Consider the following 17,215-nt stretch of genomic DNA (forward strand, 5'->3'; position numbering starts at 1 on the left):
ATAACTATCTCCAATTTTGCCATAGGGCCTCAGTAATTATCAAGCAAATTAAAGCTCTTGCAATAAAGATTGAATTAGCAACACAGCAAAGATTTTACAGTATAAATTTAAAACTCTATTTTAAATGTCAATGCCAACCGTTCTTAGCCACAAATACGGGCGGGAAAGGAAAAGTAAAAACTTTTATGAATAAAGGGCAAGTGGGTTGCGAACTAAAGACTGAGATGGCACATCCCCTTGAATCTGAATGACTTGGGAAATATTTTACAGTAAAGTATCCTTATGTATTCCAAAATGTTCCTATCTATGAATATCTAAAGGCCTATGAAAGTCTTAAGCAATCAATTTAGCATTCTAAAACTAAGTTTTTGGAAGCATAATACAATCATTTTTATTGGAAACATTGCAATATCAGGCGAAAATTTCTCCTGATATGCATGAAATCAATTTATATGGTGACCAATTACTACATTCACTACTGTAATCTCTCTCTCTCTCTCTCTATGAATGTCCTCGAGGAGTCAAGGCTCGTATAACTCATTTATGGCGTTTTTATGAATACTTTACAGCATCGAGCCATAAATGAAACTGGAACAAGACTAATGTCAGATCTTCGAACAATATAATGTAGCTGTTAACGGAAGGAATTGTTAAGTTATGCCACTCCATTGATTTCTACATGCTTATACAGATTCTAGATTTATATATATATATATATATATATATATATATATATATATATATAAACATATATATATATATATATATATATATATATATATATAAGTGTATATATATACATATATATATATATATATATATATATATATATATATATATATATATATATATATATATATATATATATATATATATAATGTGTGTGCGTCTGTGTGTGTGTTTTGTGTATTTGTATTGGATAGTTGAGATGTCAAATGATACCACAGCATAAAATATGGCTACAAGATTTGTAATATTTTCCAGCGTTCGCTGAGCTTGGACAAGGCTCCGCCTATCTCCTAAGAAGTAGTAAGAAATGCAACTCTTTATTTGTTTTGTCATGGTAACACTAGAGACCTCTGACGAACGATTCTCCCTGAGTGTCGGCGGATTTTTGAATCTAAGTGTACCTTTTACCATAATACAGGCCATTTACCAAAACTCTAAGAGAATTTTTAGAAGTACTCGCCATGTTTACAAAAACCCGTTACACCAAAACTTTGATATTCTACTGAACACTTTTAAAACAATAAACTGAGCTGCATATGAGAGAGAGGAGAGGGGGAGATGGCTATGTCTTAAGGCTGGGATTCTCTATCTGGTATATGCAACTCTGGGGTCACCTTTGTATATGAAACTTAGCTATTTCCAGAATGTTCCAGGACCGAGATCTGGTAGTGTGGCGGGGGGTGGGAGGTGGGGGGGGGGGGGCGGTGGGGGATAGCCTAAGGGCGTTACAGTTATCAACTAGATGAAAAATGTCAAGAGACGAATCCTGGTTTTCAGGCAGCTCTCACATACCATGCACAGGGCGACGATTCTCTGTCAGCTAGCTACGCCCACCTTTTTTCCCCGAAATTAAAAAGGATAAGATCTATCACTATGTTTTTTGAGAATTTTCCAAAGCACATGGCAGACCAAAGAATTGGACATTTTCTATAAAACATGACGCAATACCTCATAAAAGTATAAAAGTACATTACATAAGCCCTTGTTCCTATCTCATATGGTCACATAACACTCTCAAACAGATTACGTAAGACTTCGCACCAAATATATGTGAAATAAAAAGCTAATTCTTAAAAACAACGAAAATTTACATATTCTGACTTGAATGAAGAATACAATGAAATTAAAGATGAAAGTATTATGTAATTTGCATAATAAACCTAAATCCACACGAGAACCCATCTTACGGGTTGGCTATTCATTTCTTCAATGCACAAAGGAAATATATAAATAAATCATGAATAAACTATTTTATTTACTTTACACTAGACCAGCTTCGTGCGAATAAATATGCTACAGTGGAAACGGGTAATAATGGATATCATGAAATTACTAAAACTTTTAATCAATATATGTAATCACTCTGAGCATTAGTAATTACATGTAATCACTAAAAATTCCAGTGAGTACATGAAATCACTGAAATTTGAGGCAATCTGTTAAACAAATTTTCTTTTAGTATTTTGTTTAGATGGTTTTAGGATTCCTGGATACCAGTCTAGGAGATTTATTTATTTTCTTATTATCATAGAAAGAAAAGAATCCTCAATGTGTATAATGTAAACTGTTATTGACATTGAAAAAAATAATATAACATTTTAAAATTAGCTCCTACAAAATTATTCAGACATATTTTATAGATTATTACTAATAACATGGTACATGTAATTATCTTGTGATATCTTGTAATTCAGCGTAATAGTGTTTTATTGAATCAGATTTTATAAATACCCCATGTTGTTTGTTAATGATCCTTAAATTTGATTACTTCATTGGAATAGAATACAAAATGTATCATCTACCCCAAGACTAAACTTGGAGAACAAGGTCTATTTTGAATTACTTTGAGTTTCTTGAACAACTAAATAGTCACTCATAGTAACCACGAGAGTATACGGTTTTCCATGTGGTTCGAGTTTACTGAGTAGCCAGATAGCCAATCGTAATAAACACCAGTCTACTATTTTCCGTGTTCTCTGGGTTTACTGGAAAACTATATAGCTAATTGCAATACATGCCGGAGTCAACTGTTTTCCTTTTGATCCAAGTTGGCTGAGTAGCTAAATAGCCAATTGTAATAACCATTGGAGTCTATTGTCTTCCCTGTTCTTCAAGTTTATTGGATAGCTAAAGAGACAATCGTAATAACCGCTGGAATCTTTTGTCTTCCCGGTTCTTCAAGTTTACAAAGTTACTAAATAGCCTATCGTAATAGACACCGGAATCTATTGCCCTCCCTTTGTTTTACGTTTACTGAGTAACTAGATAATCAATTGTAATAACCATCTGAGTCTTCTATTTTCCCTACACCGTTAGTTTTCTGATGAGTAACTAAATAGCCAGCCACAATAACCAACAGAGTCTATTGTCTTCCCTGTGTTTGTAGTCTGCTGAATAGCTAAATAGCCAATCGTAATAAGCACTAGAGTCTATTTTCTTTTCTCTTCGTAAAGTTTACTGAGTAGCAAAATACTGTAGCCATTCACAATAACCATTGGAGTCTATTGTTCTCACTGTTCTCCAAGATTACTGGGTAGCTGAAGAGACAATCGTAATATTATCATTATCATTATTACTAGCTAAGGTATAACCTAGTGAGGAAAGGAACTAAGGAAATAAATAATCTATATCTCAAGAAATAAACAATTAAAATCAATTAGTAAGCGCAACTCGGGACGGATATTGTTTATGAGATCGGCATTGTCCCTCGATGTTGCTCACTATTATGCAGTTCACCGTAATGTTGCTACATTTAACAGCGTATTTAAGAAGGATACATGATAGCTGTGTCCTTTCAATTGTAGATATTACCAAGATATTTAGCAGGAAGAGAAAAACTATGTTTCGCATCAATACTTGTAATTTTCATTTGGATATGTGAATTGTTATATGAACAATTTACTCCACCGCCAAAAATAACAATTCAACACTTACCGAAATAAACGTTTGCTGTGGTGTTTCTAAGGCAGATATCAACATGAAAATTGGTATGGACAAACTGAATATCCTATAAATTCCAAAAAAAGTTAATTTAGATATATGGTGTATTCTACGATTAATTTACGGCGCCGCTGAAAATCGGACTCCAGCGGATATGGAAAGGTGGCTACTGTGACTTTTTTATGGCAAGTATCAATACAAAAATTGGCATGAATGTATTTCACATAACACTCACCAAACCCTATGAAAATTATTTGGATATCTGTAAAACTCTAGGAGTTGTCTGTTCCTCCTTACTGTGATCTTTACTTAAAAATCGTCACTTGCGAACATAAGTGACAGCCAGTGCATGCCTATAGCAGGTATGAACTTGAAAATAGGCTGAATCAAAGGTTATATATATATATATATATATATATATATATATATATATATATATATATATATATATATATATATATCTAAATAATCCATGAACATTTTATTTGAATAAGTTTATTGATGTAGGAGTTATTGATCCCGCCGCCATAATAACAGAAGGGAATGACTAGGCTATGGGTTGACTGGGCTTTGAGTTGGGTTAGCTTCGTCCGCGAACATTTTGGCTTTTCGTATAAGGTTCACGAACGGAGTGACAAATATTGTAATAACAGTAACAACATTAAAACAGATCTTCCATATATAAACTATAAAAAGAGACATATGACAGCCTGTTCAACATAAAACATTTATTGCAACTTTAAAATTTTGAAGTTCAACGATTCAACTACCCGATTAGTAGGATCATTCTACAACTTGGTCATAGCTGGAATAAAACTTCTAGAATACTGTGCAGTATTGAGCCTCATGATGGAGAAGGCCTGGGTATTAGAATTAACTGTATATCTAGTATTACGAACAGGATGGTACTGTCCTGAAAGATCTGAATGTAAAGAATGGTCAGAATTATAAAAAATCTTATGCAACGTGCATAACAAACTTATTGGAAAAAAATGCCAGATATTAATATATAGATCAGGAATTAGAATCTAATAGATCATAAGCTTTCGTTCAGGTAATTAAGATGAGAATCAGTATCAGAAGACCAAACAGAAGAACAATACTCGAAACATGGTAGAATGAAGGAATTGAAACACTTCTTTAGAATAGATTGATCACCAAAAATCTTAAAAGAGTTTCTCAATAAGCCAATTTTTGGTGCAGTTGAAGAAAACACAGACCTAACTTGTTTCTCAAAAGTAAATCTGTTATTGAGGATCACGCCTTTAATTTCATGCACTTATTTTAGCAATATCTTTATTAAGGGATTCAGCAACTCCAGGATATGGAATTGATGGAAAGAGAGTAGCATCATCTGCATATGCAACGAGATTGTTTTCTAGGCCAACCCCATGTTGTGTATATAGTGTGAAAAGTAGTAGGCCAAGAACACCATATATTACATTCCTATACTCACTATAATTCCCATCAACAACAACTCTTTGCGGCCTATTACTAAAAAAATTAAGGATGATGCTAAGAGAAGACCCAGCCACTTCAAACTTTAAGTTTGAAAACAAGGGCCTCATGATTAACACGGTCAAAGGCAGCACTAAAATTAAGGTCAATCATACGAAGTTACTGACCACAACCAATGGAATCTATTGTCTTCCCTATTCTTCGAGTTTACTGAGTTACTAGATAGCTTATTGTAATAGCCACCAGAGTTAACTGTCCTTCCTGTGATCCAAATTTATTAAGTAACTAAATAGCCAGTCGTAATAACCCCCGCCATCTATTGTCTTTCCTGATTAGCTAAATGACAAATTGTAATAACCATCAGTGTCTACTTTTTCCTGCACCCTGTTAGATCTTAAGCTAGGCAGGATCAGGAAATAATAGTCAGCGTGGTTTCGTATCTTCATTGCAACTGATACAGAGCAGAAGGAAATACAGATAGCCCCTGACGTGGACAATGACATCACTTATGTTGACGGCTCTTAGGCGCTGCAAGCAGCCTCATCTTACATCTAACATCTCCCTCCCAAAATATTACGAGGGTAATATTTTCAAAACTTATAAATGACAATATCAAAAGCAGATATGACAAACGAAATGCTATACTCTCTTAATGAAAAACATCAGACATGTAAGGTAAATCATAATCGTAATAATTAATGGTAACATTAAGATGAGAGAGAGAGAGAGAGAGAGAGAGAGAGAGAGAGAGAGAGAGAGAGAGAGAGAGAGAGAGAGAGAGAGCATTAACATCACCTTAAGTGAAACAATAATCACATCAGCATTGCAAGATGTGCACTAAAATTGAGTCGTGAATGCAACACCAACCGAACTTAAAAACTCATACAAAATATAATTTTGTAAATATGAGATCCATGCACGTCTAAGTGCAGTAAAATAAAACAGAAGTTACTTTCATTTTATAAATGCAGAATCAAAGCAGAGATAATTATACATAATCGTTCATCCAGACCGGGGCCTCTCTCTTTCTTGGAGGCCGTACCTCTGGCGCTGATGGAGGAAACTTAGGCTCATGAGCCACTTCGTCGTCGGTAGGAGTGGCTCCCCTTGTCTCATTGTCGGGCAGTTCAGTGACCTTGAGGTGTCTTCTGTTCCTTACCGACAGACGCCCACTACCATCTAGTCTCATGATGTACTGTCTATGAGGTCGTTGCTCAACTATGATTCCCAGCCTGTCCCAGGCCTTAGTCATCTGGTTCTGAACCCTAACATGCGTGCCTGGCTGTAAGGGCGTTAGCCTGCTGTCGCTGCCGCTTTTAATTATCTTCTCATTTTTCTCTGCTACTTGAAGTTCTCTTTTTCTAATGGATTTTCTCCAGTGTTGGTCTATCATATAATTGAGTTTGGCAGTAGGTACACCATCCTGTAACTGTCTCCCAGTTGCCAATTGCGCCGGAGATTTATCTATACCCCTTAGGGGCGTGTTCATGTATTGTAGCATGGCCAATGATACCTTGTCATTATCGAGGCTTCCAGTCCTGCTGATACTTGTTCTAATTATCCTTTTTGCGGAATTAACTGCGGCCTTGGCTCTACCATTTGACTGCGGATAGTGGGCCGATGTTAGGTGTATGTCAACTCTCCATCTCCTGTAAAAGGTCATCTTCTCTTCACTCACCAGGGTGGTGCCGCCGTCGGTAGACAATTGTTTGGGTACTCCCTATCGAGTGAAGTAATGCCTAAGTTTTGTCATGACCTTTGCAGACGAGGTGCTATTGGGGAATTGGGCTATTTCTAGCCAGCCTGTAAGCCTGTCACAATATGCCATATACATGTGTCCTTCGAGCTGAAACAGGTCCATGACAGTCTGTTGGAATGGATACTCTGGGGCAGGGGTCATTTTTATGACTTCGGCAGGAAGTGATGGTAAGTGGGCGTCGCACAATGTACATCGTGAACGATGATGCTGGAGGTCACCCTCGATGCCTGGCCAAGAGACTTAATGTCTCGCTCTCCTCAACATTGTATCTAGGCGTTGATGTCCAGCATGGAGGTTGGCGGTTATCTGATGGGGGAGCCCTTCTGGAATGAAAAGGCGGATGCAGTTGTCGTTGAAGCAGTATGTGACCAGGTTCCCAGATATAGAGAGACGTTCTCTGATGCTGTAGAAGGGCCTTAAACATGCAATTTATTGAGATTTCTTCGGGTTTCAGTCCCCTGCAGTCACTCGAGCGACTAGTAGCTGATATGCTGGGTCATCCAGGGCTGCCTCTTCAACAGTTTTCTCTCCTATAGTGAACTGCTCCTTTAGGTTTTCTGTGATTGCTGACACAAGAGCAATCGTTAATTCTATGTTGAAGCTCGCATCCTGTCTATCTGGCGCCGTATTCAGGCTAGGAAAACGAGAGAGGAAGTCAGCAGCATGATTTCTCTTGCCTGGTAGGTATTTTACATTGAAATTATACAATAATGTTTTCTCCTTTAATCTAAACAGTCTGGGGTTGGTAATATCGCTGAAACTTCTATCGCCTAGTAACTTGACTAAAGGGTGGTGGTCCGTGACAATGGTTAAGCTCGGGTAACCCAATGAAAATAACCGTGCCTTTTTTAAGCACCAGGCCACTACAAGGGCTTCCCCTTCCACAGCTGCATACCCAGACTCAGCGGGCTTGAGGAACCGACTGCCACATAGCGCTATTCTCCAACCATATCTACAACAGAAGTGGGTTTTGACGGAGGTACAATTGCAATATTGTTGGAGGATGACATAGCCCACCCCCTCCTTACTCCAGTCAGTGACTGCAACAGTCGGCCGCATCTTATCGTGGTAGGTGAGGTCGTCCTTGGTCAACATGCAGACGATGGCTTGCACTTGACGAAACTTTTCCTGAAGGTGCTCATCCCAATAGACCTGGTTGCCCGAGGGCTTCTTCAGCAGGTCTCTAAAGTGGGTCATGATGTGCGCTGTTGTCAGGAAGGTGGCTAGCTGATTGACAAAATCATACCTTGACCTGATGTCGGATATTGTGGGCTTTTGGGGCATAGAAAAACTTTGGATAGCAGATAAATAATCTTCTGAAGGCTTGTAGGAGTCCCAACTGACGTCGAATCCGACAAATTCCACTTCTTTCTTACAGAACTTGAATTTTTCTGGTTTCAATGTGATGCCTTTTTAGGCACAGACTGCGAGGAAGTTATACACATGCCAAAAGGCACTTTCTGCGCTCAAATCAGACAGAAGTGTGTCGTCCACCCACTTAAACTTCCTGGGTACTTCTTCAATGGCATTATCGAAACGTTGTGTATATGCGTCGGAGATAGAACAATGTCCCATTAGTGTCCTTCGGTATTGATACCTGCCCCAAGGTGTGATGAATGTGGTTAGGGGTATGCTTTCCTTGTCCAGTTCTACCTGGTAAAATCCCCAATAGGCGTTGGCCACAGTCTTGTATGAGCAAAGAGGAATGCTGGATACCATATCTAAGGGCGTAGGGGTATGGTGCGTCTCCCTTCTACAATTTGCATTGAGTTTTTGGTAGTCAACCGTACGTCTTGGTTGCTCCATTTTCTTGGCCATGACTACCATACGTGAACACCATTCTGTGGGCTCTCCAGGGGGAGCTCTTTGTAAAACCCCTCTCTTGACGTCCTTCTCCAACTGGGCTTTCACCTCCTTTTCCTAGTGCTTAGGTACTGACGCATGTGTGTGGCAGGCGTAAGGAACTGCGTCAGGTAATAAGTGGATATGGTGGGGATCCCCATCCATTATCGAGAGGGGTTCTCTCTTGGTGTTGAAAGTCGTACCTGAAAAATGGGCTAATAACCAGTTTTCTAATCTGGTAATATTCTCCTCACTAGGGGGAAACGAAATGGCCGACAGTCTCACAGGTTAATCGGTTGCTTCAGCTAATGTAAGGGTTGCACTTGCTGCTGTGGGGGCAGAGTCTGTGAAGGGGGCATGGTTAGGAAACGTTTCTGGCACAAGACCAAGTTTCTTGCAAGCATCCAGGGATAAATAAAAATCAATGGAGGACTCTACAAAGTATACTTCCTGGGTTGTATGCCTCCCCTTGTATTCTATGGTGTAAGAGGTCGACCCTAAATATTTCAAATGCAGGTCGGCGAAGTCTCGCAATCCTCCTTTTAACCTCAGTTTAGCTGGTTTTATGTTCAACATCGCAAGAATAGTGGGTCCCACAAAGAAAACCTGGGCACCAGTGTCCGGCACCGCTCTGACACAGGACCACTCTCCCAAGTTGGCAAAGCATACATCAACATGAATAGTGGATTGTGGGGAAGGCACATTTCGCAACCTTACCTCTGCCACCACGACAACTGCACCCGCTATGTCCGACTTCGCTGCCAGACCATTAACGTTATTCCTGGCACTCTACCCTCTGCAACACTTCTTCCGGTGACCGGTTTTACTGCACCCGTAACGTGTCATTTTTCTTGCGGGACATGAGGAATACCCAGGGGTATGACGAGTACCACAATTACCGCAAGGATGCAATTGTACTTTTACAGAGGTACTCCTCTCACAATTAGCAAGGGCGGCTGCCACCTCCACCCCGTTTTCCTCCTTGAACCCACCGACAGCAGCTGCTCTAGGGGAGTTGCTAAGCCATGCCCTATTATGAAGAGCGTCGTCACGGGCGGCCTCGAATGCACTGCACATGACTCTGAGGGAATCGATATCACAGATATTACTGCGTGATTGAAACACTTGCCTTTTGAGCACTTTATCACTTAGGCCTATCATATGATTGCGCAAAAGCATATATTCAGATAAATTATGATTGCAATTAGGACATGTGAATGCACAATCAGTAGCCTTTTGCATACACTTGATAAAATAATAATTGAAGGACTCACTAGGTTCTTGGGCCAAATAAAAAAACTCGAGCTAATGCACCGCTTGGTTAGAAGCTTTCACTACCATTTGCTTAACTGCATTGAATGCCCCTTCAGTAGACAGGGCACTCCACTGGGCCTCAGTATATCTAGAATCAAAGGCACATTGCAATATCGGAACACAATGCAGCCTTATATAATGAACTGCCGCGTTAGGCTTCAACTTACAGAGTTGCAACCACCACTCCATTGACCGTCTCTAAGACCTGAAGGCTGCAGGGGACACCGCTGCCTCGCACTTTTCTGGAGCTGCAGACGAAGGGATCCTTGGTTAGGTGACATTGGTACCCTAGAGTGACAACGCTGTTATCTCGGCCTGAAGATTCTGGATGGCTTGTTGCTGGGTTTGTAACACGGGGTGAGCCTGCAGCATTGAAGCCGGCGATATCCTGACACCGGTTCCAGAGATTCCTGTCCTTGCAATCCTGCCCCTAGGGGAAGCAAACGAGGTGCCATGCTGTGCCACAGTTATTACTGTAGGTCCTCTTTTTATTTTCATTCACTGCGCCATGTTAGATCTTAAGCTAGGCAGGATCAGGAAATGATAGTCAGTGTGGTTTCGTATCTTCATTGCAACTGATACACAGCGGAAGGAAATACAGATAGCCTGTGACGTAGACAATGACGTCACTTATGTGGGCGGCGCTTAGGCGCTGCAAGCAGCCTCATCTTACATCTTACACACCCCAAGTTCGCTGATGAATAGCTAAGTAGCCAGTCGCAATTACCAGCGGAGTCTATTGTCTTCCATGTGTTTGCAGTCTGCTGAGTAGCTAAATTGCTTAGGGTGTCATCATTCACCTTAGTTACACTAGTGAATTTGCATCCTGTGCGTAGGTTGATCTCCTATACGTGCAACCCAAGAGTTGAACTTCTTTCAATTAAATAATGATTTTTCAAGACCATTTAACCAAATTTGGGATTCTCCATGCATTGACATCAAAGCGAGCTGCCGAAGTATTATATCAGCTACTAGAGATTCTTGCTATCTTCAGAGCACCATCCACCCTTTAAAGCAATAATTGCAGTGAATTCATAGCTGAAATTATTACCAAGCTAGAATCCATAGGGCAAAAATCAGAGTTCCTTAGAACATGGAATTGGTGACATCAAGGATTTTCTTTTGCCTAGACATAACACAATGACACTAAATAAATGCAGTTCTAGAAAGACTCCAGCTTAACTGCTGATATTAATTTGGGACGACTTACTGCAATGTTGGGCTGTGATATCAAGGTTAGATTAACTTCTTCCAGTATTCCTAACGATATGATTGCTTGCTTGCTAACTGAAGAAGTCTCTTGATAGTATAATAGATTAAGGTGATTGATCATTAAACATCACCACAAACTAATTACTAAAATTACATATTAAAACGATGAAATATCAAGCATAAAATTTTATCATCGTAATTGGCATCGGTCAGTGATTTCACGTAATCACTGATTCACATTTTCATTGACTAAATGAAATCATTGGAATTTTCAGTTATTACACGTATTCACTGAAAAGATTAGTGATTACATAAAATCACTGATTACACGTTTTCTATATAACACACACACATATATACAGTATATATATATATATATATATATATATATATATATATATATATATATATATATATATGTGTGTGTGTGTGTGTGTGTGTGTGTGTATTATATACATACATATATGTATATATATATATATATATATATATATATATATATATATATATATATATATACACACACACATATATATATATATATATATATACGTATATATATACACACACATATATATATATATATATATATATATATATACATATATATATATATATATATATATATATATATATATATATATATATATAATGTATATTTATTTGCATATTTTACATATATAACAACAACAACAACAGGTGAAGATGTTTCTAGTTCATTGTAGGACAAAGACATCAGACATGTCTTTATTCATGTCTTGGGTTTGGCCAGTTTCCACCACCACGTTAGTCAACGCTGATGGGTGATGGTTGGAGACTTTTGTCTGATCGCTCACAGCAAACCAACCTAATTTGGATGACCCTTACTTGTACAGCTTTGCTGATGACGGTAATGCACAGACCCTTTCACCATGTTAAGCTTTTCCTACTCAATATATATATATATATATATATATATATATATATATATATATATATATATATATATATATTATCTAATATCTGGTCGCAAGTTTGAAACGGAGTATTTTTTCTATATTTACTATGCAATTCTGAAGCAAAAAATCTTTGTTTTGCAGAATATGGGATATTGGTACAGTCAATAGTGTTTAAGTTACGCAATTGTTCTTTCATTATTAAGTTTTTTACTTTTGCCTAACCTCTAAGAAGTGGCTACTGAGTTTTAATTAGTCCTAATTCTCTGACAAGTGTATTATAATGTTCGTGGTTATTTGATTTGCATATACGAGCAGATAAATCTGGTAAGCTAAAAGTTTTTACGAGCAAATTCAATTTTTAATATCATAATTATCCATATCATTATACTGTAACTTGGTCCATGTCACCTTTATGGTATTTGTGAATTAACATACCTAGGAAGCCCTCTTTTAACCACCTATTTTTCAAGGTTATGGCTGCTTCAGTTGCATTAATATTTTACAGTTTTTCTCCCTGTGACTCAGTGTCATCAGTAAGTGACCTTGTTTATTATAACTCTTTAAAAGGCAAAGGAGATATTATGTTATTCATATGTAAACTTTACCTCTACGAAACGACAATTTTATGAAAAATTCGTGGACGGCCTTTGGAACAGGGAAGGTCAGTCCTTTCTGTTAGTGGTGTGGTGTGAGAAGGTTTCCTTTGCGGAGGAATAAGGTCTTTTTAGAGTCCAGAATGAAATGAGACTAATGGTGTTGTCGGGTTGTTGTAGATTGCCTTGCCCTTTCAGCCGGACACAGCATCTTGTAATATCGCAGACCATAAATACTACAGCAATGGAGATTCGAGACCATGTTTTTGTATGACATGGTGGACAGAAAAGTGGTTACTGTGACATAACAGCAGTGATGAGTTCTGATTGGTCACTGATTGCTGGAAAGGGTGTCCATGCATCCAGGACGCAGCTTAAGCTCTTTAAGGATGGTATCTTTGTCAGCAGCCAGTGGTTATCTCCAGGAATAGTAATGCTGAGATTTCTCTTGATGATCGCCAGTAATAGGAATAGCTCCCAAAATATTGTTTAAGCTGGTCTACTTTCTGCTAATCCAATGCATAATTCCTCTAGAATCTTCAGGCAGCCCTGGCCAGGTTCGTCATTAATTATTTCGGCATTCTCAATTAAGATTTTACGTGAAATTTTTAAGTTGTCTGCACGGTGTTTGTGCTTTTTTTTTTTTATTGTTCCTTCTTGGTTATGACGAAATAGACACTTGGACAGGCTCATATTGATCATGGTGATATATTTAACAGCGCATTACACATCTTGAGGTGATTTTGAACCGAAAAGAGCTCGGTTATTTTTCTTCTTGTGTTTATAGTAAATGGCTGGGTGGCCATGAAATTTCTTTATAATATTTTTAACTCTGAACCAATAGCTTACATGTGTCTTGTAAAATTATTAGGACACATTATCTCCCTGTAGTGTTGAAGATGTGCATCATTACCAACAGTCCATGGTAGTTTCATTGCCTGTGCTTACTTTTTATTGGAATATCCGTTATTGATGATACTTGGGAAACAGATGTAAGTTCAAATTAGGTAAAATTTAATGTGGAACAGCGAGAGATGACACATTTCACACAGATATCATTCTTGGACTTCTTGCATCAGTTAGGGCATTCACTATTGTCACTAGATCAAATTCCTGAATTTTGGGCTCATTATATGCTGATAAGAGTAGGCTCGAATTGTCTCGGATAACCAGGACGTCCAACAAAATGGAGTTAGGCATTTTCCATTAGCATTGTTCTCAATACTGTATATAAGTGGACCATTATCACAATTATAGCAAAAATATTTATAGCATATATATATATATATATATATATATATATATATATATATATATATATATATATATATATATATATATATATATATATATATATATATATATATATATATATATATATATATATATATATATATATATATATATACATATACTGTATATATATAAACATTGTATTTTCACCATGTTAATGTCCTGACATGCACCATAAGCTAAACAGCATTAAGAAAATATTAAATATATGTTATTTGTTTAACACTGAAAATTTTCCTAAGAAATGTCATCAACAAATCTCTTAATGGAATATTATGTTTTCAGGCACCCAATGCGACACAAGAATCGGACAATTTCTTATTAGTCTGAGGTGAAGGACGGTTTTCTCTTCCGTTTGAGAATTAATCAAGAAAATGTAATTACGGTTGTTGCTCTTAAGTAATCCGACACATGTTGATGCCTAAATGATCGCAAAAATTATATAATAATAATAATAATAATGATAAATAAACTATGTATAGTATATATGTAAGTACATGTCCTATATATATATATATATATATATATATATATATATATATATATATATATATATATATATATATATATATATATACATCTTTAATAATAATTCTGCTCTAACACATGATCCCATATGCTTACGGAAATTCATTTCATGATAAATATTTCTGCCCATCCAAGGATTCAAACATACATGGCTGACATTTCTCTCAGCTAAGAGTAAATAATGGAAGTTAACCTTCTTGGCTTTCATGAGCGATAAAAGTTAATACTGACTCTTCTGTATTTAATTCGGTTGAATTTAGGATTTACACCTAGCATCGGTATCGACCTGTCTCCACCTTTACAGCTGATTAGTGAGGATGTGAGACCGGAATAAAGGATGTAGGAGTATAAGTTGGAGTCTCCAAAACTTTCTTTATTTAGCAAAGAACACAGGTTTTTATATGACCTCAAAGTGTCACAAAGGGTGCCAATAGCATGTTACTTTCAACGACTTTTCTGAATAGGGTTGAAATTGTTATAAAAGTTAACAATATAATCACTGAAATCATAGGAGAGATGAAATGAGTGTGCATTACATCCAGGTGGTTTTTGTCGTTTAAACTTTACCTTCCCATTTCTTGTTTACTGATTAGAAATATTTTTTCAGAAGTTCGTTTCTTTATATATTTTCCATCGAAACAGTAAAGCACTGCGATTATGTGTAAAACCAATTGATTATGTAATAATTCCACGATAGATAGCATTCGAAATATATAAATAACAACTAGACGATAAAGTGATTTGCTTTACAAAAAAATCTTTAAAAAATATCACCTTTCCTTTGTCGTAAAATATCCACAATATTGTATAGTTACAAGACATAAAATGAACATAAACTTATCTACTGATGAGAGAGAGAGAGAGAGAGAGAGAGAGAGAGAGAGAGAGAGAGAGAGAGAGAGAGAGAGAGAGAAAAACAATATTTATTACTGGCAAACTATACTCAGACAAATAAACTATCACATATATGAATATACATTTCCTCCCTCTAAAAAGATGATAAATGTTTAGATCTTGAAAATAATTATAATGCAGTATAAATGAATAGATTTTATGCCACATGGCAAACCTCCTTTTGCTTGTCAAGAGTGTAGGTGGGATTCGGGGAGGACTTTGCTGTCAACGACGTCATTACGGTCATTGTTGTTTCTGCTACGGTATAATATGATGGCTGTCTTTGTTGTAGCCTCTTAGGCTGTGGAGTGGTAGGGCTGTGTGGATATGGTACTTGGTGTACTTCCAGGTGGTCTGGCGCATTAGCAAAGAAGGATAGCCATTCTCAATTAATATTTTCAATGCAATAATCCCTTAGGAAGCTACTTCAAGGAACTTCCTTCAGGACGACATGGCCATCTCACCCAAAAATAGATTTTTCGCTTCGCTCAAAATCCGTTTTTGAATGCAACAACCCCCTTTACGGGTGAAACCATATGGCTATGAGTCCAATGTTGCCAGATGGGTTAGTGTAAAAATCCCTTAAACTCGTGATAAAAAATCCCCCAAACCACCCAAAAATCCCCATTTCCAGAAATATATTTTCTTCTAATGTAGAAATTACTCACTATACTTCATGTAATTGTAAGTAAACTAATTGCAACAATATAAAGGTTTACTCATCTCTGTTTCTTCTTCGTAGAAATATCTACAGAATATCGTCACCAGTCATCCAAAATCCCCAAAGCTAAGGATAAATTAACAAATGTAGGGATAAATTCCCAAATCTAGGGATAAATCCCAATATCTGGCAACCCTGTATTAATGTGTCTGTGACGATTCTTTTTGTGGCATGTGTCACACGCGCCCTGCCCCTCCCCCTCTGCCACCGTCAGCTCCGGCAGAATAAAATACTCTAAAACCTATTGGCCTCAAATCTTACTACCCTCACACTCTCGTTTTACATTTCTTTCTTCAAAACCTTCCGACCACTCCCCTTTTACGAAATGTCTAACCTCTTTTCTTTATCCACTCCTCTCATGAGATTATGATAAAAAAAATCTAAGACGTAATACCACCGACCTACGCACGATTTTTATTTATCCTAACATTATGAGGATGCAAATGAGATTTGTCGCCATCACATATACTGTACATACTCTCTTCCTCTATTATCATCATATTTACTACTTGCTAAACTAAAACCCTAGTTGGAAAAGCAGGATGCCATAAGCAAAGAGGCTCCAACAGGGAAAATAGCCTAGTGAGGAAAGGTAACAAGAAAAAATTAAATATCTTAGGAACAGTAACATTTAAATAAATATTTCCTATATAAACTATAAAACCTTTTACACCATAAGAGAAAGAGAAGCAAGATAGAATAACATGCCAGAGTGTACCCTCAAGCAAGAGAACTCTAACCCAAGACAGTGGAAGACCATGGTACAGAGGTTATGGCACTACCCAAGACTAGAGAACTATTGTTTAATTTCGGAGTGTCCCTCTCCTAGAAGAGCTGCTTAACATAGCTAAAGAGTCTCTTCTACCCTTACCAAGATGAAATTGGCCACTGAACAATTACAGTGCTGTAGTCAACCCCTTGAGAGAAGAAGAATTGTTTGGTAATCTCAGTACTGTCATCTATATGAGGACAGAGGAGAATAAGTAAAGAATAG

The sequence above is a fragment of the Palaemon carinicauda genome, chromosome 17, assembly GCF_036898095.1.
Source record: "Palaemon carinicauda isolate YSFRI2023 chromosome 17, ASM3689809v2, whole genome shotgun sequence".
NCBI classification, from domain to species: Eukaryota; Metazoa; Arthropoda; class Malacostraca; order Decapoda; family Palaemonidae; genus Palaemon; species Palaemon carinicauda.